The sequence below is a fragment of the Bactrocera latifrons genome, unplaced genomic scaffold, assembly GCF_001853355.1.
Source record: "Bactrocera latifrons isolate USDA-ARS-PBARC rearing strain unplaced genomic scaffold, ASM185335v1 scaffold_333, whole genome shotgun sequence".
NCBI lineage: Eukaryota > Metazoa > Arthropoda > Insecta > Diptera > Tephritidae > Bactrocera > Bactrocera latifrons.
Window position 1 is genome coordinate 267961 of NW_017536972.1, and position 2515 is coordinate 270475.

General features: G+C 33.2%; 1 long non-coding RNA gene across 1 annotated transcript; it reads right to left on the minus strand.

Annotated features, from left to right (window-relative positions):
* Window positions 1-229: 229 nt before the first annotated feature.
* LOC108971271 lies at window positions 230-2038 on the minus strand. The gene is made up of 3 exons (XR_001993536.1): window positions 2003-2038; window positions 1615-1792; window positions 230-1550 (listed from the first exon to the last, which is right to left on the minus strand). It is a non-coding gene; the product is annotated as an uncharacterized LOC108971271 (long non-coding RNA).
* Between the last annotated feature and the right edge of the window lie 477 nt (window positions 2039-2515).

Consider the following 2515-nt stretch of genomic DNA (forward strand, 5'->3'; position numbering starts at 1 on the left):
TGCGTTAATGCTTGGATACCAACGAATCCTACTAATGAGCAGCTTCTTGGAGAGAAAAGAACGTGTGAAGAAACATTACATGAACAATACATGAGGCATGTCTAAATAGAGTCAAGTCGTCATATTACATATGTAAAGGGTGATCCATCTGGAGGTTCCCTACATTTTTAACAAATTTAAAATTTAATAGGGAATGTTTATTAACATTCTTTGATATTTTTCTGTTGAAGATTATCTCTTGGCCTGAATTGAAGCAGAATTTTTCGCATAGACTTTATACATTACATATCCGCACAAGAAAAAGTGGAAAGGTATGATATCACATGATCTTTGTGGCTAATCGACGAGCCCAAAACGTGAAATTATCTGTTCACGGAGGGGTTCTCTCTATAAATAAATTGACAATGCAATGTGTGGGAACTATTTCTTGTTGAAACCAGCTGGCTTTTCAAACGAAAAATTCACGCGACATTATTATTATCCTCAGATATATTATATATAAATATTTTATTCTTATTGAAAAAAGTCCAAATTTCAAATAAATATATGTAATCGCCTAATCGAGATTGTCGCAGAAATGTTTGAAGTTTGAAAAGTGTTTTTTCTGAATATGTGTTGGCTATTTTTGAGAACTAAAATTAGTTGGTGAAATTTTAGTTTGAATGAAAAAACGAAAATGTTATGTTAAATGTATGGGAACTTAAAAAAAAAAATAGCGACCCCTATGAGTTAAGCCACAGCTCCTAGCTTGAGGGCGCATTTTTTGTTTGTCAATCACTAACGTTTGAGGGGGTAACAGTTGAAAAAAAAAATTCCCAAATTTTTTTTTGAAGCACCCTTATGTACACTCTCAGCTACGGCTGCTATATTTTCGTCACTGCCTGTTAGACGTGGTTTATTCGGTCGAATATCATCCAATAATGAATGCTGGGTCTGAAGATGGGTGATGGAGTAGCGAATGGTATGCTCAGTAGGTCGATTACGTTGACCATAGTTGAGCGTAGCGAGCGAAATACTTTCTTTACAAAACATGCATTTTTGGAATAAAGTTAAACGACTTATAAACGTTGTTTAAGCGAAAATCTTTTCATGTTGAAATGTTAAATAATACTGAAAAAAAATTACATGACAGCTTGACACGCCTCATGCGTGATCGGTTAAAAATGGATATTGAAAAATATAGCTGTACTTGGATCACACGTTATATATTTTATATAGTATCCGAAGTTTCTGCGTGTTATGAACATCGTCTAAAACTTATGTCCAGGGTATAAAAAAGTGAACCAGTAAATTATGCTACCCGGTAACTTTATCTCTTACAGATAAGTGCATCAAGAGGAGCAAACCAATTAATATTTAGTCTCAGGTCCGAAGATGTCAATATTTGAAAAGAAAGTTTACAGCCAAATTATTTACTAAGTTGTTTTTCCTTAGCCGTGTATGGAAATGACTGTGTCCGCGGTTTTAGAAAACTTGAAAATACCAATATTGAATATAGACTTGATTCTTGTAGTTCGAAAATAAATCTTGAAAGTTTTGTGAAAGTTTTGCTGAAAGAACGGAGAATTATTAAAAAACCAAAATAGTTTCACTTAACATTAAAGCCACATTTACCTTTTATTGAGGAAACTTCATCGCCAACGTTTATTCCAGCTCCTGTCGATTTGCGAAACTCCTCAGCTTTATTATACATCTGCTTCCAGTACCGGACCTTGCAGCCCAACATGTCCGTAGTCGCATCGATATTTGTTGTTTCAATTAATTTTTGATAGTACAGTTGGGCGTTTGGTTTCTATAAGAAGATGTATTAAAGTGTTTAGTAAAAGCAAATTGTATAAAGAACTATCTCAATTTCCACAATTTCTAGTTAATATTATAGAACGAAATGGTTTTTCTCCTCACTCCAGTTTTTGAGGATTTGCCTTCCTGCGTATTTGCTTTTGAGGTTCCACTTAAAATAAGTATTTAATGAAATAAAACTATTTGTTGAAGATGTACTTACTTTTGCAAAATTTTTCCTAATTCACGAAGTGAGCACCAAATTTATTTTCACCGTTTAAAAATATGTAGAGCAACGAACAACAAACAAACAGCTGATGTGATATTACCGAGTAACGAAACAATTATCAAGCTTCCCAGATGGATAGCTCGTTGCTCGGTAGAACGATAGTTTGTCCATTTTACAAAAACAAAATACATATCAAAAACTACCGAATAACGACTAACGAATTAACAAGGCTGGTCTGAATATCCCTATAGTCTTGTTCTGATACTTATCTGACTTCACGTATTTCACTGAAAGTCACTTCATGTCTAATAATATTTATCTTTACTAATACTTTGCAGAAAATGGCAATAATTTTGTCAGTATGATTCCATTTGGTTCGAAACACATTTTTTTTTTAAAGAAATTTTTTGTTAAATGAAACTTTTTTGGTTTTTTAATCATTCTACAATCTTTCAGGAAAACTTTCACAAATGTGTCCGACTTATGAACGGTTTTCGGTTCTATTTG